The 27124-nt window shown below is 34.0% G+C and overlaps 1 protein-coding gene across 20 annotated transcripts in view; it reads right to left on the bottom strand.

The window, feature by feature from the left end:
* FUT8 (fucosyltransferase 8) overlaps positions 1-27124 on the bottom strand; it is a 100765-nt gene that overhangs the window by 49066 nt on the left and 24575 nt on the right. For 10 of the 20 annotated variants that reach the window (XM_086893898.1, XM_086893891.1, XM_086893882.1 and 7 more), the window contains 2 exons: positions 8312-8406; positions 430-561 (listed from right to left, as the gene is read on the bottom strand). The gene's annotated coding sequence lies outside the window, so the exon portion shown is untranslated. The remainder of the gene's footprint in view (positions 1-429; positions 562-8311; positions 8407-27124) is intronic. The other 10 variants (XM_086893886.1, XM_086893883.1, XM_086893879.1 and 7 more) reach the window with 1 other exon arrangement.

Genomic DNA, 27124 nt, shown 5'->3' on the forward strand with positions numbered 1-27124 from the left:
CCATATCTACCTTCTCTCAAATTATTCTTTTCTTTTTGATCCTTCTTTCACCCTAACTTCTTTTTAATTTTATTTAGCTAATTTATTCTGTTCCAGCTAATTTAAAGTCTAGAGCAAAATCTTCCCAAATTGCAATAACTTCCAAACTCACCCAGTTATGGAAATATGCCTGGAGCACACACTTCCAGATACAATAACTCTAACCTTGAAAATGCTTAGTGTTTTCAACAGCACTCAAAATGCTGAAAAATTTCTCTAGTTATCTTGAGAAGAGGGGTAGTTTATATATGTTTAAAAGAGGCAAAAAAAAAAAAATCCACTTATGACTAGTATGATGGGACACATTTGTTTATAGAGTACTTTGCAAGGAAAATATTAACTTCATTTTCCAATCTGTTCTTCAGAAAACATGAGCTTAAGCAGACTCACAAATCACATATCTTCTCTATCAGAGGCGACGCTGGTCTGTCTCAAACACCAGTGTTAGTAGATCAGACAATCAATAATCCACAAAATTGATATAACAAGTCATCAGGAACAGACAGTATTCTTCCAACAGTTCTAAAGAAGTTAACGAATGCAATAGTTTAATTATCAACAGATCATTAATTATTAATTTAATTATGCAACCTCTTAGTTATAACAACTTTGTAGCAAAGGAATGGAAAATTTAAAAAGTAAACTGAATTATTTCTAAGAGTGACAGCAGGGAACCCTGCAATTACAGGCCAGAAAAAAATATATTCGTGTCAGCCAAACTGGCAGAAATAATAAGATGAAATAAATCTGCAGACATAAGGATGAAAGTAATCAAAGTAAAAAAGTACTAACATTACTTTTAGAAAGACAAATTGTGCCACATAAATTTATAAAACTTCTTTTGAAGATGTAAAACAAACAACATAGGTAGGACAGAACCAGTCCTAATTGTTGCATAATTGATTAAGTCAATATGGATTTTCAAATCACATTCAACATGGTCCCCAAAATGTTCCAAAAAACCTAAGCTGGATGGAAGAAAAAAGATCGTCATGTGAGTCCCCACCCCATTAGAAGATAAAAAATGTACAGTAAGACCAGAGAATCACTTTAAGTGGAAAGAGTGAGCAAGAACCTCTCTGTACCCATGGCAGCCTTCATACAGCTTGACATATTCATAAGTGTTTGGAAAACAAGATGAAACAGAAGGTGAAAAATCTGATAGCAATGAACTGGAGGTCATCAAGATGTTTAATGAGGGAAAAAATCAGTTCTGCAGTGTGTAGAGATGATGTCTGAGGCCCATTAGGAATGGGCTTTAGCTGGGATGGGAAATTCTATAAAATGTCAGTTCAACATTGGGCTAAACGCAAAAAAGTTATCACAGGTTTTAGATTTCTAAATTCTATCCATTTTTAATTCTAAACTTTCAGATTTCTATCAAGTTCTATCAATCTCTGAAGATGTCATTATTCTTTTCATAAGTTAGGTCACAGTAGAGTTAAATATAAAATACAGATGCCAAACTAGCTGAACAAATAGGAAGAACATTCTGAAAAAAACATTTAAAAGCCTGTATCTCAAATGTGGCGTGTCTAATTATACATGAGTTCCAACAACACTTAACTATCAACTTTGTACTGTAATGTGGCTTTCACATTAATTGTTTTATTTCACACTGTTCTGGGAATGCAAAATGCCAATGTATTTGACATTTTGTCAAGGTATTTGACATTCCAGGGATGAGACATCCAGCATCCCTGGCTGCTCCATCCCTGGAAGAGTTTGAAGCCAGGCTGGATGGGACTTTGAGCCACCTGATCGAGTGAGTGGCATCCCTGCTCACAGCACAGAATTTGGAACTAGATGATCTTTAAGGTTCCTTCCAACCAAACCATTCTATCATTCTGTGATTCATTATTTCAAAGTTCACACAAGATCTTTAGATAAATCAAATTAAAGGAAAAATTATCATATTTTTAAAATTGTTTGATTTTTATGGCTTGTCTCAGGTTTCTGAAAGATCTCCACATGCAGACATATGCCACAGCTATCTGCCTGAAAGAAAGATGTAATGTCAATATTTATACTTGTTTAACTTTCTACAGCTGTTTATGAGATTTCATACTGTAAACTAAGTTCAAGACTGCCAAGACTGAAAGTATGAGCCTTGAGTTAAAAAAAAACCCACAGCAGCAGCCCACAAATGCAGCAATTCAAACCTGTCACGGATCATGACATGGTTATTAACACCATCTGACACTGAGCACCTAAATAAAAGTCCACCTAACCTAAAAGGTGGGGCAGAGCAGTACCAATGAATATATTTTATTAAGCAGGAGAGAGAAAAATATCTTAATAGCAGTCGCTAGTGCTATTAGAAATTTATGCTATAATTATATAGTGAAGGTCCTTTATCTAAGAATATTACATGACTTTTATTTTACCAGAGAAAGCCATGAATTTTAATTTAGTAGTTAGTTATCTCCTGAGCTTCACCATGATTTCTTGTCTTACATTTGATTAGATTTACCCATACCCTTGCATTTTCCAGGGCATAAGCACATCAAAACACAGTATATTGGCAATTAGCTAATTTTTTTCCCTTCAACTTTAGATTAGTTCTTGTTTCCTTTCTAGGGGATCCTGAGAATGGTTGACTACATTCTTGCAATGTTACTCTCTAAAATAATGTAAAAAAATATCTCTTACCTCTTTCAAAAGGCTAACCCTGGATATATGGAGTGAAAAAGAATGTATTTATTCCTCTATTCTCCCCAGCAGCTCTAAAGCAATCTTTCAAGCTAATTTTCTTTACAAATTTCATCACTACACACAGTTAAGAGGGTTTTTCAACCTGATCCCTCAGGTAAATCATCTTCCACATATAGGAGCCCAGCTACCAGCCACGGAAATCCCAGTCACAGGTGCTAGGGATGGATGGAAAGGCAAAGCTCAGTCCAAGAAGCAGCTGACATCAGTACAGTAAATCAAAGCCAGCTTTAATGCCAGCATCAGTGTGGTGGGACTGCAGATGCCACAGAGAAATTGGTAACCTTCAGTCATTCCTGAATGTATGCTTGTAAAGACACAATTTTTAGCCGCCATGAAATAAAGCAATTTGGTATGACATTAGCAGTGCAAAATCTTCAATATACAAATTTAAAAGGTCTCCTGGTTCTCTAAGAGAGAAGATGAAATGGCTACAGGCATCTATAAAATTTTCTCAATATAATGAGAAATAAACAGCACATTGATGTTGATTAAAATTAATGCTTTTTGTTTTTAAGTGTAGGAGTCCTCTGTCATTCCTTACAAATTGATTTGTTACTTCAGCTACTAAAGACATCAAACCAATATCAGGAAAAAGTTTTGTAGAATAAGAATGAACTAACATTAAAAGCAAATGCTAAGTTGAAAGTATCACGTACAGTAAGCTATTCTTCAGGTTTAATTTACTCTTGTAGGTCTATTATAAAAAGTCACTACAAAATGTGCAGCATTATCTAATGAAACAAAATAGGTCTGGTAAGTAGTAGCTACCATAAATCATTGGGAATACATAATGTTCAATGCATCAGTTGAATGAAAAATAACACTGTGAGAAAGGAACTCAAGTTAAAATTTATTTATTGTAAGTGCATAGCACAGAAAATGTGGTTAGTGTCACAAACTTATTTAGACTCCATGTAGAGGAGACAGAACATTTACCTAAAAATAAGTGTCTGCTTCAAGCCTTAATTGGGAAATCAAATTGTGCATACTACACATGTAAGCCACAGACGATTGTAAGAATGTGAAAATGTTTTGCTGCTAAATTAACAGGAAAAATCTGGTTAAAAAACATTGCTTCAATGCAATGGAATGCACTGAATGACTAAGTGAAAATGACTAAATGAAACATTAAAGAAACTTGATTAAATTGATAACTAGAAAAAGAGACTGAAGCATAGCACCAATATCTTAATGAGAAATAATGTGCATCCATGTCAAAGTTATTTTGCTACAGCAAAAATTAGTAATAAAAAACCCAAACAAACCAAAAACAAACAAGAACAACAAAAAAAACTCCACACCATAGTGCCTTTCTTCATCTTGCTCCCATAAAGCCTTCAAGTTATTTTAAAGCTTTAAAAGGTACTTAAGAATTAGAAAATTGAGTAGCCCAATACTATATAATTTCAAATGCAAGGTTTCTTATGACTTAAATAAGGTTCTTTTTAATGTACTATTTCAAACATGCTTTCAATAGTAAATTCAGTGACGCTGTGTGTATTTTCTCCTTGTGTATTTTTGCTTCCTACAGAATTACGGCCCCAGAATAGCATTATGATTTTTCTTGGCAATGTTTAAAGTTATTTCAGATTAAATTCAAAGCAAACTAAGCAAGTCTACTTTTGGCTGAACCACCTACTGGACTAGATTCACTCAAAAAAAAGTATACCTTATGTAAGCTGAAAAGCAGAAAACAACTCATGAAGTAAAGCACACACATCACTATAGCTAACATACAAAGCACTGTATTTAAGCCATGTACATCACCTAAAATTGTACAAGGTACGAAACATGAAATTCATTCCACTCTAAGAGTTATCACAATGACTTACCACTAAATGTGAAACGCTCAAAAAGCATGCTATACCCAACATACAACTTAGATTGAACTCTGACACCATTCTCAGTTTCCCTCTAAAGTAAACTTAAATTAGTATTTTTAAGATTTTGTATTTTTAAGATTAACAAAACCGAACTAACAAAAATTACCTTCTTAGGAAAGCATTCTACTCTAAGTAATGTTAGCCTGTTGTGCTCCCATAAAAATGAAAATTAAAACCAACTTTCTGATTTCAGTTCCTATTTAAGAATAATGTGATTGCACAGCCTCTGACAAAGGATTGGAGCCTACGGAAATAATCCTTTTAGGATATTAAAATAAAACTAAGGATCAAAGGACAAAAGTAACAAGTAAATCCTTCTGTAGCGTTTGATAAAAATAAGCAAACCTTACAAATATTATTCACGGTGTATGCAATGCATTCTTTATGAAGACTTACACAGTAATTCAATCAGAATTCTGCATGTAACACAAGGCAGTGCTGGTGTCTCGCATGAACCAAATACTTGTTTTTCTCTCTTGGACCTGCCTACTGTGATGTATCCCAAAACAGGATTTCTCTTTTCATGGCTGCATTGCTCTGGCAGTCAGCAACCATGTTACAAGGATGTAATACATTCAAACCTTTTTGCATCTATCTCTCTTCAAATTTATAAGCTTCTGTCTTATATAGAGAAATTTGTATTTTTTCATCCTTTTAACTGTATGTTATTACATTTTAATCCATTCTACCTCTCCAGTATCCCAAGTAAAAAATTCTTGTACATTTTTCAGAACCCTCCTCTATTTTGTGACCTATATTTCATTATGAGCTATTATATTTTTGTGACATTGTCACTACTGCAAACGTCCAAGATGAGTAACACATGTAATCCACTGCAGTAATAGGATCTCTCCTCCAGACGGATACTCTTCCTAGCAGCACAAGCCTCTGTCACTTCATCCCTTCAGCTACTTCCTTTCCCAACAAATGATTCTATTTTTCACCCACAATCTCTCTCAGTCAATACAGAACTTTCTATGTGCCAAGAAATGCTGAAAGGGATACATAGATATTATCTGCCCAACTGTGTTTCACTGGGAAATTGACCACATTGAAACAGTTAGCAAGTAAACCCAGAAAAAACAGATCAAAAAATCTTTGATAACAAACCTATATTGCATTCATCTAATTTCCCATTTTTATCTACCTCTACTTTGTTAACTGTAATTTCTTTGAAATTTGCCCCCATGCTTTGCACACTATTGTGATCAAGCCAGGACTGGTAATTATTTCTAATTCCAGCATTCATATATATCAATCCCAAGAGACCTTTTCCCATTTAGTTGCAAACATTTTAGAATTGTGACTGGAAACAATTTGGAAGTATTTCATTCATCTATAACTTTTTAATTACCTTTATTAACATACAAATTATATCTATTGTTTTCTTCAACTAGAGAACAGAAACCCATTCACAGAGCACGTATTAATGTTTGCATTCTACAAGTATCCAAAATGAAATTCATTTCGTTTCCTAGTCAAGCTCACTGTTTTAGTTATATGTTTTTCTCCCCATAAAAACTCTCCACTTTCTTTTTTTTCTGGAACAAGGACATAAAATTTGTAGTATTCCATATATATACTTAATTATTGGAGAAATTTACTTATTTTTTCTTGCCTTCTATTCACCTGTATCAGAGGCCATAAATTGACAATCATTAGACTTGCTCACTATTTACTTGTACATCCACAACTCCTTCTTTACTACTGTTTCTTTCTGTAAATGTCTAATTTTATAACTGCACAAATTGCTCTGAGCAATTTGATATTTTCTTCAAATAGTTCCTTATAATTGTGCATGAATAAATACAATCTCTGCATCTGATACAATCTGCAGATTATCTCAAATTAAACATTTGAGAAGGAAAAGATGGTACTGAGGGACTTCCTTACCTGTGCCAAAGCTACAGGCCCACTCATTTGGTGAGAAAACAAAAGCTTAACTAGTCACAGAAGGCTTTGGAGAAACATACAATGTGATTTATCCTTCCTGAAATTTTGCTGAAGAGGTTCTGCCACTGAACGTAGAAACTGAATGATTTTTCATACTTCCCGAGATTATGAAGAAGGTAAATTGCTAGGACTTGAGGAATTAAAACCTCAAGTCTAAAAGCAAGATTATCAACTTGAGAAGATTCATCTGAAGATTCATTTAGCAGCTTTAGCAGAATACATATTATAATACAGACTAAAACATTCAAAGCAGAGGAATGAAGGGAAAGATTCTAGTATTATTTTCAGAGCTTATAGTGTGTATTTGATGTAAAATGCTCAGCTGAGCAGCATGGAAACTATTTTCAATTTAACTGCACAGCATTTTATAACTGAAAACAATTTTGCAGAAATTTGAAATGAAAACATCTTCAGAATGGAAGGTAGAGGAATAAATAGACAAATATTCACAATGACCAATTATTAATCTTGTGTCAAATTTATTCTTCTTTTAGGAAATCGATATTTACGGATGCAACCAAAACAAATCAAAATGATGAGCACACATAGAATACAAACTGAGAGATGACCAACAGCTCAAGAGTTGATGCATTTGCAACCAAAGTAGCATCAATAAATTCCCAAAAATGACCGACGATCAGTGAAGACATGACAGAAATCACCAAGCCAAGGTGGCTACTGCTTTTTTCCAGTTCTTAACATGGTGTGTAGCAGAAAAACTGAAGCTGAGAGAATAATAAGTGCAATTTCCCTCACAAGTGTAAGTTCAATCAGAATCATGTAGGAAAGTAATTAAGGAATGTATGCCATTATTTCCTATAAGCCTCCTCCTCCTCCATCAGTGATCCCTAACCACCACAAATACCTGAGCTGTTATCAGGAATAGTAATCTTTGAAGCACTGAACAAGGTCTTAGCTCTTTCAACCCAAAAGAATTTCTAATATTACTTTCTATTTTACTATATTCCTTTATGTTGTCTCCTTGATGTTCAAAATGGTACAAATTCTTCAGGTAATTTCTGGATTTTTATCCTCAAGTCTAAATATCCACCATTAAGGAAAAAAAAACCAAATAAAACCAAAAATTAAGCCAAAACAAACAAAAAAATTCCACAAAGCCACATAGTTAGGAAGTTTACATTAACATCAGATGTTAATGGAAATGATTCCTCAAAAAACAAAAGTGGTTATAATAAATATGAATGTTTGATGCAAAAATTTTGACAAATCGAAGTAGGAAAGATTGATTCAAAATATCTAGAAAAATAAAACTGCAAGACAATTTCTAGTTATTAGTTTTTCATGATAAAAAAAAAAAAAATCATTATTAAAAGTTCCCACAATAGCTTATTTTTCACAACATGTTACATTGGATTAAATTCCTTGTGTTTAGTACATCACATGGTCACACAGGTGAAAGTGCAGCAAAAAGTGTCAGTGAAGTCCCCATCCCTGCAGGCTCGGCAAAGACCCAAGCAGTGCACTCCAATAAACCCTACTTTGATCGCTGGTATTGGACTAGAAGATCCCCAAAGAAACTTTCCAAAGCCAACTGTGATTTGATTCCATGAAATAAAAGAAGTTTTACGGATTTTGGTGTGTAAAAAATATTATTTTAAAAGGCATAACATTCAAACGTACAATGCATTTCATTGGTCACATAAATAGGAATACATTTTAAAAAAATCCAAACTTGATAATACACATGAAGAACAGCTTACCCTCTCCGTGACAGCAGGAAATAAACACAACTGCATCATGGAGGTTGGAGGTTACAAAGTAATTCCACTATTCCAGCAGTCAGTGAAATTAGTAACTGTTTGAAAGAAAAAAAGAAAGTGCCTTTAATTTCACATTCAGTAAGAACAGCTTCTTTTTGATTCACTCTTTATCATAACAGTTAAAAAGAACCTAATATTTTATTTTAAAATACCACATTTTCTACTTGTTATTTAGCTAATCACGGATTATCCATGAAGATCAATCACTCAATCAGAATATTTTTAACTACCATCTTTCATTATATCTCGGATTAGATACAATGTGATCTAGGAACCAAAGAATTAAATCAAAGAATATTTTAGGCTCTGTATTGATTTAATAAGTAAATTTTACAAGTCAGTCTCACCAGGCCCCAATTTCCCTTGTTAATATTTGCCAACTTCAAAATTATGTTTGAAGTTGATTCATTAATATTTACAGATACCATCAAATTTGCAGCTGAAAGATGTTATACATGTTGAATGAAAGATATAAATCTGCATAATCAATTAAAGCAGTTCAGCCATTTAGCAGTTTTGTCAAATAATTGTTTCCCCATCTCTAAGTGTTACTCCCTGTTCAAAATACCAGGCAAAACTTTGAAATGGAAAAAAAAAAAAAAATTCAAGATAAATTAACCTTAATTTTAATAAAATTAATAGAAGAATACTAATATATTATTTAATATATTTTATCTTTTATGTATTTTTATAATTTATAAAAATTATGAATATATTAAGAAAACCTTGGAAAGAATTTTCTTTCAATCAAAATTTTAAAAGTCACAAGAATAATCACTGGAGAAATCACAGATCTGGAGATTTGGAAAAAACAAAATACAAGTAAGTTGAACAGCTATTTAAATGTATTCCATAGCAAAAGAATACAACTTCCAAAATTTCAAGGAAATTCCCGTTATCTTTCAAAGAAAGATAAGCTATCTTCATACAGTTCAAGGCTTAAAGGCACTGAATTAATTGTGAGCAAGTAGAAGCAACAGTAGACTCACAATGACAATGCAGGCAGAGAAAATACTGTAAAAACTTTTTCCTTCTTCTTTCTTTCCTATTCACTGAGTTTGCAATACTTAAAGTGTTAATTATCCTGTTATTCTAATAAAACTTGGCACATTTTCAATTAAAAACCATTTGGTTTCCTTTGAGGAGCTAATTACATGGAGAACACCTAAGGTGAACCACATAAAAATGATGGCAAACTCAGGTCCTATGCCCCTGTAGTTATTAAATTTATTTCTACTGGAAGAAAAAAAACCCCAAAGCACACACACACAATAACAAAAACCACAATGGAGTAAAGTACTAATCCTACTTCAACTACATAGCTTCTGGTCAGAAATAAAAAACAAACAATCAAAAGACCAATTTAGGTACTTTTAGTATCAGAGACCAAATATTCCTCAAAATTATGCTATATGAACACCTAAAGGCTCAGTTATCTCAACAGCAGTGGCTCAGAGAAGTCCATACCCACAGCACTTGGGGGCTTTTAAGCTAAAGCTATACATAGAACATTGACCTTGAAAGAGTTTATCAGCAGTTAAGAATCTAATCAGAAGTAATGACTTTTCTAAACTAGATAAAAGAATCAACAGTACATCAACAGTAACAAATACAGTTTGAAAATAATAAGCACTCCTTCATATTAGATACAGTAATAAATATAAGTGCTCATAATTCTTGTAACATATTACATTTGAACACTTCAAAAACGATACAGTAATTTCTCCCTTTTTTTTACAATCAATTTTATTTTGAACAAAAGACTGAATTGTACCTTGAAAGAAAAAGAGCAGTGTACTTGTCAAATACATGTAAGATTTTCTGTCAAACAGACAAAAATTTATTGGTGATTCTTCTTTTAGAAAGATAAAAGAGTCAATTGCAGAAACAATGCACTCCTCCAAAGAAATTATACATACAGACTCATTTTAATAAGCAATGGATAAAGCAGCTTTCAGTTTTACAGTCCTTTTTAATTCCTAAGATAATACATTAACCAGAAACACAGTGAAGTGAGAAGTTACCTTTGTTTAACCTGAACTAATGGAATGTCTTTGTAAAATAAAAATTGCCTCAGAAAATGAGCAGGACAATCACATGATAGTAAAGGTTTCTTTTTTCTCATTTACTGACTGTATTGACTCCATACAACCCTATTCTAATATAACCACAGTCAATGAATAATAAAAATTCAAATCTCTAACATCAAGCGTGATCTTCCTCCATAGTATTAAGTTAATAATCTACTGATAATCCTTGCAGAAGCCTCAGTCCAAAAAAAAATCAGGAAGAGAATCTTTGGAAGCAATGAAGTAAAAAAAACAGACTATAGAAGGACGTAACTTGTGTCTTATAAAAAGAAAGAATTGTTGACATTGAATTGTTTCTTACACTAACAAACACAAAATTTGGGGAACAGGAGTTCCACCTGGAAAACTTTGGCTCATGAGGTAGGAGAAAGTACTTTCTAAACATCTAAGTGCAAAACATAAAGGAAACAGTCACTGAGACAGATGATTTCATTAAGTAATGGATTCCCTTTTAATTGCACATTCCCTTTTAACTGGAGCACCAAAAATGCTTTCAAAAATAAACAGCAGTTGAATCAAGAAGCTGAACAGACTAGCGCTTTCAGCCCTGCATTAGTTATTTGAGAGTTAACAAACAGAAATGTTGCACCCCTTTCTTAACAGAACTTAACAAAACTCCTGTTTCAGTGCTCATCTGGGACCAAAACACACTACCTCTTCTCAGGGAAAGTGCAGCTCCCTATCAGTAGAAAAATCTGGATACCTTGGGAAAGGAACAGAAAAGGAGAAAAAAAAACAATGGACAACCTTAAGGTAATATTTGACTTTTCCATTCTTGTTTCTGCTGAAGCGCTCCACTAAATTTTCTCTTATTTTCTACTAGCTTCCTGTGTCATTCCTTAATGGCTGCAAACATCAGAAGCAAGATCAGAGGTAAGATCTTTCCTCTTTTGGCTGGCATCAAAGCAACATGCAAAAATCTAATAACCAGGAAACTTAACATCAGTCTGTTCACAACTCAGCTGGATGTTTATAAATCAAGATGAAAAACAGGCAGATGAGAGAGCTGCTGAGTTTGTAATAGTTATGCAAAAATGCATGACACTTGGCAGCCATAAGAAAACTGAAGTGATATTTGCAACCAGGAGGTTTTGCAAAATCAAAGCATAGTGAAGGCTGTATGGCATTCAGATGCTGGGGGAAAAAAAAAAAAAGTCGTCACAGAACTGAGCTAAAAGACTTTCTTCTTCTATATGGCAGGATTGGAGACTGAGTGATTCGACAGAAATCCCAGAATACGTCAGGGAAAAAGAGTGTCAAATGGGATCATTAACTAAATAATCAGACTTGTTTTGTATCACCATTTTCTAGCTCAAATTGAACAATGTTTTATGCAGTACTTTTATTAGAGCAAGAAAATCTTTACTGGGGATTGCAAATAGGAATATTGCCATATGATAAAGAAGTATCTGCCTTAACTTTAATTCCAATCCACCAAAATATTCAAATCTTAGCCTGTAAAAATTTCCCTTGGCACTCCAGTTTTCTTTTACTTGGGATACAGAACTTTACACACTAAAAAGCACTAAAAAAAGGCACCTAATGAGTTAATTCGAGTATGGGAAGCAATTTACTTGCATTAGCATATAGGTTCATGTCTAATTTACACTGGTTTACAGCTTTTGTAGAGCTCCATGGCACCAAAAGTTGATTACTTTCTGCATGTGATCATCACCATGGCTCAAGCATACCACTGATCTAAGATATTCATTTATTTAAAAGTGAAGGTATTGAAAAACTCAAAGCACTTTTCACAATAGTAAGGCTATGAATAAAACAGCTGTGAAGTTGCAAGTCAAAACCTCACATAATGCTGCCAATGCCTTTTCCTCTCAAAATTGGTGTGACACATTGTTATGGAAAAATGACAGGTGAGTTTAAAACCTCCTGAGTTTAAAACAGCTTTGAAATTATTAGCTTTTTGCTTAGCTTCTCTTATGTCCTTTTAAACTTAATAGTTTAAGTTTATACTGTTAATCAGAATTCCCATTTTTATTTATAACAACTATCACCAATGCATAACTTTGCCGTCAAACCATGGAAAGTGTTAGCAACTATCAGATTTAATGAGTGAGCTATTTTCTTTTATATTCAAGATGGGATTTTGGGATTTTTGTGTCTATGTGCCCAGATATATATAACTTTTTTTTCAGCAATTAAAGCAAGCTAGGTGTTTTTTACCAAACAATACCTTATTTTTGAATCTAAACATTCTAAAAATAAGATTTAAAATTAATTTTCCATATAAAGTTGTAATTATTAAAGCAATATTAATACTTTACAGTAAAAAAATACTTAAAAGCCAAATTTGTAGATGTTCTCAAAGGTAATGCTAGTGAAATCCCATTCAAGTATGTCAGACAGATAATAAGTAATAAAATGCAGGATTTTAAATCACTATTTGAATCAATCTGGAAGTCAAGCACTTGTAGAAAAAACCTGAAATCTTATTATTCTTACTGTTTCCTAAGCAAACCTACATAGTCACACAGCCATTTACTTCATAGAATAATTGTGTATAAATTTATTATTTGTGAGAAAAGCAGTATTTTCCTTTGTGGTGAACACATTATATTAAGGATGTGACTACTGTATCCAGAGGCTCCTCTGTTTAGCCGTTCTCCAGCAGTACCTCACAATTCCTTAACTCTCAAGTTAGGCTTTTTACACCTACTCTTTTATAACAGGTATTACATTCTTGTTCCTACTTTCAGTGTAGGCTTTTTCTGGCCCTTCAGCTTCCTTCATTTCTGAATAGCTCAGGCTAATTTTAGCAACAGTAACAAGAAAATAATCAAGGATTTCCATTATCCCCCATACAGGAATTTAAAAGAGCTCTCCATGGTTCTGAGCTACCTCCTGTGAGAATCACACACACTCCACACCCATTTTTTACTCAAGAGTCTGGCTAAGGCCCAAACACAGATAGTAGGCTTCTGGTTTATAAATCTTTGTCTTCTTTTTAAGGCAAGCAAACCTGCTTTAGCAAATTGAGTCTCAGGACAGAATAGCATAGTAATTTAAAGGAGGGTCTGGATGGCATTTGGAGTTCAGTTCCACAAGGAAGGAGGTGCATAAAGGATCTACATCTCTAGCCCTTAAGTTACTCACAAAATCAAAAAGCAACAATGAAACAAGAAAATTAGTCTGCTACCCAACTTAAAAATTGCACATGAAGATCATAACAAATGGCAGCATAAGATTGGAGCCCAAATCATTCTGCTTTATAAACATGATTATCTACATTGAGGTAGGTAAGTGAGCATCTTAAAAAATGAAACACTGGTTTTTGAAGTTGGTTTTGCTAAAATCAAAACATTCTAGACAGACAAGTAGACTTATACATTCATAAAAGTTTTTAGGTTGGAAAAGACCTCTAAGACACATGTAGTCCAACCATCAACCCAGTATTGCCAATCCACCACCAAACTGTGTCCCAAAGTGCCACAACACCTAAGTACACCAAACAAATTTTTTAATACTTTGAGCATTCTGGGCTCCCAAGTCAAGGGAGCCTCAAGAAAATTTTGAGAAAATGGTCCCAGAAGTAGATAATACCAATATCCTTCTTATGTGGACACTAACAGGAATTCTAAAGGACAGAAGGCAGGTTATGCAGTAAAGTATAAAATATCATCCATGTAAGATAACAAGCTGTTTAACACTAGTGAATGCTCTGTGGTCAAACTACTGCTGAGCATAAAGACAGAATTTTAAAAGAAAAATAGATGGTCTTTAAGAAAATGCTGGGAAGGAGCTGGTGACTTCAAGTCCACAATCACTTCTAGTAACACTACCAGAAGCAGCAAAAAATAAGTCTTTGGAGTACAATTTGGGCTGTTTTATGAAATATCAATGACCAAGTTTTTTTCTCCTTATGACACACATAAACCAAGCAGAGAGATGGTGCTGAAGCTTAATTGCGAGATACTAAATTGACAAATACAGAAGTTTTGAGAAGCCAATTCTTATATGCATAAAAGCTATATCAAATACTTTTAAAGCACAATGGAACTGAAAGACTTGACATAGATTACGTAAGTGCAAATGATGTTGGAGCTGATTATCACAGCACATTACATACAGGGCCACAGCAGGAAAGTTAAATAAATGCATTAGCAGTTACTAGGAGGAACTTAAATTGATGCCTACATTGAAATCTTTATTCAAAAGGAAGATGACAGAAGAATTGTTGCAGCTAGGAAACTACAATACTCATCAGAAACAACAGGCACATCAATTAACACAAGATACTGGGAAATAAAGAACATTGCTTTTGTGAGGGATGTCATGCCTCAGAAGGTGACTAAGTTTTATAAACTAAATTAGCATGGAATTAGGGAGAGCTGATTGATGTAGAATATTAGGATTTTCTGAAGGCACTACTAGATTGTGAAATTCACTGTAATTAAAATGTTAGAGTTTAAAGAATTTGATATGTTAAAGACATCAGACTTTGACATTCCTTCTACAAAAAACATCCATGGATACTATACTTCATCTGTCTTAGAACAACCCAAGTCCTGGAAGCTCAGAAAGTAAGCTAGAAGTGCTTGTTTCCACTGCTATAGATAACTGCTACTGACATTTGAGTAGGACAGGGAGCCTTTTCAGACAAAAGCTCAAATCACATTAATTTTAAAACTGACTTTTTCTCACTGGATCTTATGTAGGCATGGTCATTGCTGAAAATCTATTCAGTAAGTGAAGGAAAGAAGTGAAGAAAATTGCAACAAAATAGAGTAAATAAGCAGTGCCATGGAACTCAGCCCATTCTGATAAAGCTTTGATATTGTTCTTAAGGGTCTTCAAGATACCTAATATAATAAAGTTGAACTTCTGAAACACCAGAGTTAGGGAGAATATTTTTACTGCGAGAATTTCAAAAGCAATTATTTGGGAGTTAGCTGGAATGACATAGTGCATGTGTATGCATTTCGAAGTAGGTAGCAAGAGTTGAATTCCACAGATAGACAAGAAACCCATACTGCTGGAGAATTTAGGGAAAACTTTTTCAAAAGTTAAAGTTATCATGTCAATGTTAATACAGGTGAAATATATAATAGAGAAAATAAATTTTACTTTTAAGACCTCTTTCTCTCACACTCTTTCTTTTTATGAAAAGTAGCAGTAAACCATAGAAAGAAAGAAGTCCCAATATGTGACCAGTCATGTGAAAACAGAGAAAGATGAGATAACGCAAGCATTTCTACAGAAGAAATGTTATGAAAGATGCTTGGATGGTAAATTAAATATGAAACATAACTTTTTACCTGTAGTTTATAAAATGATCAGTACTGGAGCTTACAGGAGACAAACCTATTACATTCTGTCCGTAACTTTGTTTTAATCAGAGAGCTTTATAATAAATTGATTTAAAAAATCCCAATAGTAAGTTTTGCAAATGCACTAATTACTATGTTCTTCTATAAACTAACAAAGCATTATTAGGACAAACACAGATAAAGGCTCCAAAAAGCAGTCTATTAGGAAAACAAGATCAAAGAAATTTTGTAATTGTGTGTGATTTTTATATCCTAATGATATCTGTGCATGCAAACACTTTGTGTTCATGTTTTAATTTAGGAACCTCACCATTTCATCTGTAATACTTAAAACACAGGCAGACTGCACTTTTCAGAACAGTGTAAAATGTGCTCCCAGGGTGTCACATGCTGCTGCTGGTATAATTAAGTCCTTCTGTATTCAAAGGACTTGCTGTGCCTGCTTTGCACCCCTAACTTAGATCCTGATCCTGCACCCAGCTTTCACAGAAGCATCCATACACATCCAAAGTGTTAGCTGCAACCAGTACAGGAGAATTCTCAGAAACAAAACAGAACCCCATACTACCTATGTGTTTTCACATGTTTTCACTTTCCAAAAATGGCCTGAATTATTTCTAATCTTTTCAAAATGATATCCAACCATCACTTTGGAGGAAAACTATTCATTTTCCCTTTTTTTATTTACATGCATTTCTGTAACTGATGTCAAATAAATTAACAATTTACTAAATATATTTATCAGAGGGGGAAAAGCCCACAAAACACCAGCACTGCATTCTCAGCACAATACTGCCTGACCTATTTTCTAACCACATTATAGAGAGGAAAAGAAAGATTGCCAAAACATCAAAACCCAGAGACTTCATTTAAAATATACATAATCATAAAGCATTACAGTTCAAGTCAGTCAGAGGGGGAAAAAAAAAGTACATTTAGATAATACTGAAACTTGTTTCCAAAGTTCAGAGAATACTATATGTTTTAAATTCTAAAAATTCTTTATGTTTGCTACTCAGATATCCTGGAAGTGTAGTATATGAGGAAACATGAACTGAAAAGTGGACAAATACACTGGTAAAGGTGAAACTGATTTTCTCCCTGCACTTCATCCCTCACTACACAATACTACCAACATAACAAGCACTGAAATTCTTTCTTCACAACAGATTCCTTATGCTCAATTGAACTTTTCAAACATACCAGCTCTCCAGCAGCTTTTGCCTGCTGCATATACATATGCTTTAATAAAGACCAAATCAAACAGCTACCAAAATTCTGACAGCATTTTACAATCTGTAAACAGTTGTCAATTTTAAATCTGTAAAATTCTATATACGTTTTACAAATTTAAATTTTGCAATGCAACCTGTATTTTCTCAACCTCTATAACTTTCAAACATTTACTTGTTTGCAAAGACATGAGAATCAAACTATCATTACAGTACCTCAGATGCAATTCTGTCTCCTCTGCTCACAGTTAATTTAAATTTGATATAAACCTAAATAATCCTAAATAATAAAACCACATACATTTGCTGTTTTCAGATTTTTCATAAAGGCACCAGCTGGAAATGTAATACTCATATGAGCACATTGGTGTCCAGGTTTTGCGATGCTGAGCAATAATAATATCACCTGAGGCTGAAAATGCTATGATAACTAGTTCCTCTGAAAATCAGTTTTATGGTCTCTTCAGCCACCTTTTCAGGCATTGATTAATTTCCCATAAATGATTTCAAGACTGTTAGTAGCTGTCACTGCATTTATTTGGAGTATAATCTTAGCCTTTTCCTTCATGAAGTTAAACAGCTTCTATGGCAGAACGAACACTGAATTTCTTTCAGAAGATCTGCAAAAAATTGCCGGTAACATTTCTCCTTTCTATCTTCAGAACAAATCAAAGTGATAAATTCCTTCAATAATCTATAACACCAAGGTTAAACAAAAAGGCCATGCTTTTTATTTTCACCCAGAGCAGCATCACTAATTACTTCTGTCATTGTTATCTTGCCTCTCACCACCAAAGTGTTTGTACAACACAAGTGAATGATAAATCTTTGGCTATGGTCAGTGTAATTCTTCAGCAGTTTAAAATACTCATGGGTCTGCTGGCAAGATATTCTACTTCACAATATAAGCATCACTTTTCTGAAGCACAGAGCTGATGGATATCAGCTTCCTTATATCAGGAGGTTAAAACTGATGTAAGCTTTCTTAAATAAATGAAACTTTTAAAAAAATAGCTACCAGAATACGACAGCAAGATGAATTTTGTTATCTAATAATGAAGTACACATATAGACAGCAATATTGAGAGAAAGACAGTAACCAGATACTTATTTAAAAATATCACAACATCCTACTACTGTACTAGTCCAGGATGTGTTTATTAGCTAAATTAGCTAATTTCAGAAACTTTTTTTCAAATACCAGATATGTAGAAAAAAAACTTTTGTTTTCTTTTGAGAAACAATGGAGTGATGGGCATATAATGTATGGCTGCAAAACATTTACTCATTATTTCACAGAAATATATAACATTAAAAAAAGGTTTCCTAATGATATATAAAAAAAAAATTTATACATCACTTACAAACGACCTAAATATTAGTTAATTGATTTCATAAGACTTCCCTAGGAAAAACTCCCTATGCAACAATTGATGGAATAGAAATTTCATATACTGTGTTTATTTCACTGTGATTTACACAGCTGGTTCCAGAAATAAATAAACAAATTAGATCCAAAGTCGAGCTTAGAGATCTTCATTCATTTCAGTCATACACAAGAAGTTAAGCTTTTTAAAAACACACATGCAATGGAATATGTATTTTAAATATACTAGTGGCACACCTTCTTTTTTACATGCAATGATGGTAGATGAAAGTCTAGGACAGCATTAGGTGATCAAAAATTCCACACTGATACTTAAAAAAAAAAAAAACCACACGACCCTGATTTGCTTCAAATGGATCCATTACTACACACACTGAGTAACACATATCATAAAGTCATATCTTCATGGAATGCTACATGCACAGGTTCATTTAGTACCATTCAGAATTTTTTATTCATTACCTGACCACAGAAGAGCTCTTCTGAAATCTCAATATGTATTCACTTCCTAACTTCCTTCCCTGCCTATCTATCTATATTAGAGAAGCACACACACACACACAGAATAATTAAAATGAAAACATTATGCCAAGATTATCTGGTCATAAATACAATGCTGAAGTTTCCTATATAGGTTCTATCCAGAAAAGCTCAAGAGACTCTATTTTCCAGACAATTTATTCTTATGATGGAGTACACATGACCCAGCACATGCCCTTGAGCAGGATAAGATGAAACCTTGCATTACACTGTTACCATTATGAAAAATAACCATATATTCTGATTTTTTCTATTCCATTATGGGGTTACAAATTCACAAAAAAACTGTTTCTCTTTTCTCCCCAAAATTTCATTTTTCTAAAAGCAATTTTTGAAAAGCCTTGCCAAAACCAGGCAATCAAATTATAGTTTATTGATCAGGTCACCTCTGCATTGGCTCTTCTTCAACATACCATACTTGAACACATATCAAATAACCCTTTTTCATGGCTGTGTTTAACAGGAGTTAGAGATCTTTTACCTCATAGACCATCTTTGGAATTCTTGTAAAATAAGGTTCTATTAAATACAGCATCTTCTACTTTCCTATTATTGAGACCAACATAAGCAAGTTACAAGAGGAAGTCAGCTCTATACAGACTATGTCTTGTTCTATACAGACAATTTAAAGGATCTGATCCTAGTACAGAAGTATGGTCAACTAAGATGAAGGTATAACCTATGAAAGAGTCACATTTACAGGGAGCAATATGGGCCATCATTTTGTGATGAGTGCTGAGAAAGCTTCCTCACATGCAATACAGACTTTTGGAACAGTTTGGCTAAGGTTTTTCTTTTTTTGCTTTCCTTTTTTTTTTTTTTTTTCTTTTTTTGTTAGTTTGATTGCTTGTTGGTTTGAGACATTTTAATGTTTTAAGTGATGAGCTGACTCTTCACTCTGATTTTCTCTGCTTGACCAAAAAAATTATAGGTCAACCACACTGAATGTCATGATATTGATAAAAAGGCATGAAACTGGATATATCATTACAATCACACACCACCAAAACATTCTTAACAGCTCTGAGCTTTCTAGAAATGAGTATCATTATTTTAAAATGTCTGAGGAGACTTAGCAACAAGAAAATGGGGGAATGAAAATCATTTCTGACAATAAATGAAGAAAAACCTTAGGTTCTCACAAACACTTTTTAACCAGTTCATCCACATCATCCCTAAAATATACATTTGATATTTTAAAAAAATCCACAATATTTTATTAATTATCTGGTTGTTAGCTTGTTACAAAATACTTTGTCTTCCCTGTTTGCTTAGGAAAAACACATTTCTATATTTCTTTTCTAAATCTTGTCTCATTAAATGACAGGTGGAGAAAGATGAAAACATGCTCATATGGCAAAAAAATCTAGAACCCTCTCCACAATTTGCATGAACTGGGACACAGGAACAGAGGAAAAAAAAGGTAAAATTCTTCTTGCCTTGAAGAACACTCAACACTCTGAGAAACAGATTTGAGAAATTTAGCAGCTGAAGAAAGATAATCAATTCATAAACACAAAAATCTTACTAGATGAAAGAAATACTTGATTGCTCATCATAACAGACCAGGAATTAGACCAAAAAAAGTTACATCCTTAAGCAGAGTACAAGAAAAATTATATTTCAGAAAAAGTACTGTAGATGTGAACAAAGCAGAAAACATAAAAAAACATTTCTTCATCCTATGACTGCCAAAAAGGGCATAGATTAAATTTTTTTAAAATTCTTTTCTGTGTGCATATGGGTACATGACATGCTCCTAACACCTCTAAAGTAATGGCACAGATTAAAATACTGTTGAAATACAAGACAGTAACAAATGTAGTTGGCCATGACTTAGTGAGCAACTACATGGAAAGAGCACATATATACATATATGCAAAGGAATACCAAACTGCAACTAAGTTCTGATTATTTTCTCTATCAAGCTATGCATTAATTTTTATGATGCTTCTTTACAGAAGAGGTTTGAGTCTCCCTACCATAGAGATCTGGAGGAAATCCATAGATTTTCAGGAAATCACACAAAACCTACTCAATATCTTTGGCATGCACCAGGAAGAGATCCCATTCTCTCTGCCACCAACTCCATCTCTAGATGACACGTTTACTACAGTTACAGTTACTAAATTATGAAAAAGTTGATGGTAAGCAAAGCAATAAATGAAAAGCAGGCGGTAAGCAATCCTTTGACAGAAGATAAATGGAAAAATCTTTAAGTTCACCCAAATTTAAGGGATTTGCAGCATTCAAGACTAAAAGATCAGTGCTCCAAAAAGACATGTGGAAGGAAAAAAGCAGAATGAGAAGTGGAAAGTCTACGTTATTCTGAGATACTCTCAGAAGCTTTTACAACGCATGAACTACATTCCACTAATTTTCTGAACAGAGCTCAAGTTTTCCTTTTTCTTGACCTTGCTTCAAGCTATGCTCCCTGCTCTAGTGAGACATCAAAACATTAGCCCACTCTAATATATGTTGCCATGAAATTCTCCCAGACTTGGAGATTATTTTTCACTGGTCACATCCTAACAAAAATCTCTGGAATACTGCTATTGGACTAAAGAGCCAAAACTAAATATAAGCTACTGCCTGAAAAATCTAGGGACCGGTGGAATACTTCTGATTTAGTGACTTTTGACTTCAAGTGTATGCTTTAGAACAGTAATAGTTTTCAGAAATATACCATTTTAAATAAACTACATAGCACTGATGTAGAATGAATGTTCAATTTTCAGTTTTTGCAAAATAACTTCCAAAATTATCCACATTAATTTTTCTCATCCAATGGAGCTAAGTAATTCATCATACTCATCATTTTACATCAGAACACACTTTAAGAAATACATATTAATTAACAGCAACAATTAATAATTTAAAATCAGAGATTCCAAGTATATGTAAATTAGTTTTCTGGAATATCTGGAGCACTACGATAAAATGTTATAAAATAGTAAGAAAACACGTAGATTAGCAAACTGAACGCAACTAGATGAATGGTTTGAATGGAACCAGTAAGACAAAATTACTGAAATAATTTTTAATATGAATGTCTATTTAAAATAGAAATGGTAAAATACAAAGATCATAAAATATTTTTAGCAAAATAACTTAAGAACCTATTCTAATAGTATTGTTACACTAGAAGAAGTTTTATTCCATTTATTCTTTGTTCCAGAAAGCACTGTCATACTGCTAAGAGTGGCCCATCACAGCACACATAACACTTCTTTTTGCAAATATTCTGGCCCTGTTCACAAGATCTGGTAACCACAGAAAGGTGCCCAATACAGCTGACATTCCAGAGCCTTCTTTAGCACTGACTATGATTAATGAACTGTTTTACAATGCTCTGTAGGATGCTAATCACAGCATTCAGGAAATTACGAGGACTCAAGAGTCCACTTCCCACAACTTCATTAGTGGCTTTTTAGTGTCCCCTTTTTGAAATACACATGGCTCATCACATCAATTTTCATTCAGCCAGAATCATGTATCTCCAGAAGATATGTGAATTCTTCTCAGAGGAGTGTTATGAACATGTAACAATAGCATAGATAATGGTTTTGTATTTCTTTGACTTCAGCAACTACCAAAACACATTGAAATGAAGACAAGATAATCAAGAAGAAGGGATGCATGACACAGATGGTGCACAAAAACCATCAACTGCTGCAAGTGTTCCCTGACCCTCTGCATGGTGCTGAGTGGTGCTTCCAGGTCTGTGAGAAAAGCACTGAGCTGTAAGTTCACTCACTCCTACTGTTACAGGACAATCAGCAACCTCCCTGCACCCTTCAGACCATGTTCATGCCAAACACACCTACACATAATGCTGACGACGCAACCAAAGTCATTTGACAATGGTGCAAAATGGAAAGATTGCCCTCCAGAAGCTTTGTAGTTCCAGACTACTATCTGCTCAAAGGGAAATATAAAGTAAATAGCTATTCTCATACATTTAGAGATACTAAAAACATGACCTTTGCCCAGCACTGCAACTGCAGCATGCAGGAAAAAGCACATTTCAGGGGAATTTCTACACCGTGGTGAATCCAGAGAAGAGAGATATACATTAGTTCTGCCTTCCTAAGCCAATCTTAAGTATAGTGGGGAAAGGTGTACTTTTACATGGTTATAAAAAAAAAATTAAAAAATACCACAAATATGAATATGGTTGGGAAGAAAGGTGCAAAAAGCAGTCTTTTAAAAATAGAACTTTGTGAAAACATTAGCAAATTTCCTGGAAAGGATCATGTTCAGTGGCAGAACTGCAAAGCCAACATTCATTCAGAAGGATTCTACCATTAGCTCAACAGCTGAAAAATCATCTAGACACCATCTAGAAAGGAGAAAGGAGTAACACAACTACTGCATAAGAAGATGCAACATGATGCCTGAAAATGCATTTGGCTGACAGAAAAGGAGCTGGTAACACCTTGAGACAAGAATGGATTTCAGGGACTCAGATTCCTCTTACTGTGACACATTGTATTTTACAGAGAATTTGTGACAAAAATGTTACCAGTAACATGCTGAGTTGGGTAAGGGTATATACCCTGCCCCCAGAGGGGAATATGGCACTGGGAATTGGACTGGGATTCCTCTGTAGTAGTCTGTAATAACTTTGTTTCCTGAGCCACACCATGAGGTCTCAGCTCCATCTCCAAGAACAATGGCAATCCTTGCTTTCTTTCCATCTAATGTGCATATTCTGGATACTGTCTTGTGGCACTCTAATACATCATGACTACCATCTTCGCTTTGTGATCCAATGATCACACACTTTCTCCTACTTCTTGCATCAGCACCACACATTCTCCAAGAAAAGGCACATTTTACTAAAACCATCTATAAGATTCAAATATTAAAAGAATAAGGAAGAACAAATGATTCCTAGATAAATTGCTCAACTACTTAGCTACCAAATATCTGTTTCAGCTGTCACCAATGCCTTTTCATATAGGATTAAAGTTCAAATCTTCAAAACTTCTCAAGTTACACTTCAACAGAACAAGCTTCTTAAATCTCTAAAATGAGATACACTTTCCCAAAACCTGCAGTTTTACAGCTCTCTTCTAAATTTCTTAAGACCATTTCTGACTAATCTTAGGAACCCCAAACAAGCCATTACACACTCCCCACAGCCCATTGATATTGTATACAGCAGTTAATATCCCCTTCCCTACATCCCTTCTACTGGGTGTGTAATTCCAAACCATTGTCTCTCATTCATAAGTGCAATCTACAGTATCGGTCTCTAGACCTGGGATCACACATTTGGCTCTATCCAAACACTTTCCAGTTCAACTTGCCAAAAAATTGAACAGTCAGCAATCTCTTTCTATCAAATTTAGAAATGTATTAGGAGCAATTTATTATTCCCAAGAGCTAATGCCAGTGACCAAGAACCTCCTGCCACATAGCAATGAGGGAGCCTTCCTTAGAATTTGAAACTTCCCTCCTTGCTGACAGGTTTTTGGATTCATTAACCGATTTTAATACAGTTAACAGGAGTTACAACAAATATGCTTAGGTAATATCAATCTGATTAAAAGACATTATCATTAGGATCAGTTTCAAGTGAATCACCCTATAATTAACCTCTGTTGATTAGGTTTTTTCCACATACTGACTGGCAAGCATCTAATTTTTCTCATTCCCCTTAGACATGGCTTATTTCAATATTTGTTTAAGAACAAAAGAAGTAACAAAAAACCCCACCAAGACTGAAGTGCAAAAACAATTAAATAAAGATTTTCCTATGCTCACAGGATCTGCCAATTTCAGAAATGTTTATTAGCCACTATTTAATACAATCCAAACAATAAAGAAGTACTGGATTATCAGCGTAGTATAATTACATCATTAAAAAGAGCAAAGCAAAAACAACTGCAGAATATTTCTATATTGTAGACGTCGCCTTGGCATTTATCCACATTTTGTTCTTCTCCCCATGACAACCACAATTTCTTTCACTCAACAGCAAAAAGTGTGCAAGACTATCTCCTCCTCCACCATTTCACCTAAAAATGACAACATTAAATAAAAATTCGTAACTCACAGTTGCATTTATCACACCTACACTATCTTTCTGTTTTAAAAACCCTGTGATGTACGTCCTCACCTATTTTACTGAAAGAACTTGTCAAGCAGGAAGCTTCTTGCCTGGCTATTTCCTCTGATCTTGTCCCCTTAAGCAGTTTGTCAATACAGAAGTTTAGTTTTGTGCAACAGACTAATCCTAGACATTTTAAAAGGTACAGACTACCAGTAGTGTTTGAAGTTTGACTTTTCAGGCACTATAAAAATAATACTAATTTAGAGTCAAATAATCCACCAGGTTATCATGTCTAGTCATTTTCCAAATTTTCAGTTGATGTTTTAGATTTGGACTATTTAAATTTAAACTTGGATGCATCCCAGATAAAATATTACTTGGTCTATTGGAAGAAGTATTTAAGCTAATTTTTTTTTTTTTTAAATAAAAGACACTGCCATATGCAGAAAGAGATTCTATGCTCCTTCTCAGAATCTTTTGCAAAAAGGTGCTCTCACTATGCTTCATTCACAAAAGATATAGACAATTAAGGAGGGAAAAAAAAATTCTCCTTAATCAACCTCTTATTATTTTAACCTCTCCTCACAGATCTTGAATCAAGTGGTCTATTTTCAATACTGTTCTCTTCTGGACTCCCCAATTCAGCAAGATAACTTTGATTTCTTTGTGTGCGTTAAGTGTACAGTTCCAAATTGGACACAATTACCTAGTTGACTCCATTTCTATCCTAGGTTGTGCAGAGGGATTTACATCAGTTTTACAGTGTTGAATGACAGCACTTTAATTTACTCATCCTGAACTCTCAGAACTACTTTTGGTGCATGATACTCTTGATTTAAGGTCAGCTCTTAAACCTCAATCTCTTTCTTCAGAACTCTCAGCCATTCCTTATCCTGGACTCGCCTACTTTCCTCTTTAATTTATAAGCAGTATTTTAAATTTGCCCTTAATGGCTTCAATCCCATTTTTCCCTGCTCATTCTAATTTCTTGTTTCATGTTAAATTCTCCTCCAACCTTCCAACCTTTCTGCAGTGTCTCAATCTGGTATCATTTTTCACTGCAGTAAACATGTGTGTCAATAGATCCATTAAAATCCTCTTTTCTTGAAAAGAAAAACATAAAAGACTGTTGTTTGTGCTTCTGCATCAGAAATGACTTATCTAGAACATACTTTTAATAAAGAATATACTTCAGAGAGACAGAGGAGCAGAAAGCAATCTTTCAAAGAAGAATCCAAGCTAAATGTCTACCAGGATAGAAGAGCACACTGAAGCCAAATATTAGAACAAGAAACAGATTTTGCTGATCCTCAGGCAAGAGGGAAAGTAGCAAGTAAGATCATAGATACTCCAGAACCACAGACAGACAGTCCTGATAAAATGGCAGGGCTAAAACAGCAACATATCCTCCTGAAAAGGTATATTCCATCAGGAATCATATACTGATCTATTTAGATATGTAGAAACAGAGAATACCTATCCGAGATTATAGGTGCCCTTACAATAAATAAAACTCAAGATATACAGGCCTTCTCCAGAGATTAGTTTATCTTGAAAAGCCTATCGCAGATTAATCTAATTTACAGAATATCTGAGAAAGGATAAGAAAGTGTTTTAGAATGCAATAGAAAAATGTTGATTTGATCTTTATTTCTCAACAAACTACAGAACAGCATTTCAGAGATGGAATGGATTAGACTAAGTGTGAAATATGATTTGGGAAGAAAAAAAGGAAGGGCTACCATGGAAACGTTTTTTATATCTGAAAAGAATCAGAAAAAAAATATTAAGTATATGGATGATAATACATATTTCCCAAACCAGACTACGATAGCAGAAAATAATTCCAAATCCAGCTTGTTACAAAATCTGACCAGAAGCAGGAATCCAACACAATCCATGAACTGCATGATCAAGTAATACAGGAAAGATATCACCTTGTAGTGCTCAGTTACTTGTCTCAACCCACCAGCACTACCTAGATCTTACCTAGACAGTAAGCCCAAATCAGTTTTTCTCCACTGCTCAACCTCCCTCAGTAAATTGAGCAATGCATATACCAAACCACTGGCTTAACTATAGCTCCAGGCACTTCAGTTTATAGATCTGTACAAATCCTTTTAATTACCCTCCCACACAAACTACAAAGAAAAGGCAA

This window comes from Cyanistes caeruleus, chromosome 6, assembly GCF_971803275.1.
Source record: "Cyanistes caeruleus chromosome 6, bCyaCae1.hap1.1, whole genome shotgun sequence".
Lineage (NCBI taxonomy): Eukaryota > Metazoa > Chordata > Aves > Passeriformes > Paridae > Cyanistes > Cyanistes caeruleus.